The following is a 1,126-nucleotide window of genomic DNA, read 5'->3' as shown; positions in this document are numbered from 1 at the left end:
ATGCAAGAATGCTATGAATGTCAAGATGAACACCAAGAACACTATGAAGATCATGATGAACATCAAGAACACATTTTTGAAAAATTTTTAATGCAAAGAAAACATGCAAGACACCAAACTTAGAATTCTTTAATGCTTAGAAATAAAGAATTCAGGAATGCATATGAAAAACAAGAAAAGACACAAAACATGCAAATGCAAAGATCAAACAAGAAGACTTACCAAGAACAACTTGAAGATCATGAACAACACTATGAATGCATGAATTTTTTCGAAAAATGCAAGATGAACATGCAATTGACACCAAACTTATAACATGACTCAAGACTCAAACAAGAACACAAAAATAATTTTTTTTTATTTTTATGATTTTCTAAATTTTTTTTTGGATTTTTTTTTTCGAAAATTATTTGTAAAAGAAAAAAATAAGGATTCCAAAATTTTTAATATGAATTCCAGGAATCTTGCCATGTTAGTCTAAAGCTTCAGTCCAGGAATTAGACATGGCTCACTAGCCAGCCAAGCTTTCAATGAAAGCTCCGGTCCAAAACACTAGACATGGCCAATGGCCAGCCAAGCTTCAGCGAAATATCAGAATATACTGCTCCTTACTTATCAAATATGTAACTTGCCTCTATGCTGATGGTGTGGAAGCCTCAGTCCAAAAGAATTTAGACATGGCTTTGCAGCCAGCCAGGCTTCACATGCTTCATGAAACACTAGAATTTATTCTTAAAAATTTTGAATAAATTTTTTTTTTCGAAAACAGGTGAGAAAATTTTGAAATATTTTTGAAAAATTTTTTGAAAAGAAAACAAAAAGAAAATTACCTAATCTGAGCAACAAGATGAACCGTCAATTGTCCAAACTCGAACAATCCCCGGCAACGGCGCCAAAAACTTGGTGCGCAGAAATTGTGATTACACTTTGATTATGTAAAATTCATCACTCTTTCTTTCCCTGGTAATGGCGCCAAAAATATGATGCCAATTCCATGGTTCACAACTTCGCACAACTAACCAGCAAGTGCACTGGGTCGTCCAAGTAATACCTTACGTGAGTAAGGGTCGAATCCCACGGAGATTGTTGGTATGAAGCAAGCTATGGTCACCTTGTAAATCTCAGT

Source organism: Arachis ipaensis, chromosome B09, assembly GCF_000816755.2.
Source record: "Arachis ipaensis cultivar K30076 chromosome B09, Araip1.1, whole genome shotgun sequence".
Classification (NCBI taxonomy): Eukaryota; Viridiplantae; Streptophyta; class Magnoliopsida; order Fabales; family Fabaceae; genus Arachis; species Arachis ipaensis.
Note: the sequence above shows the minus strand (reverse complement) of the source record.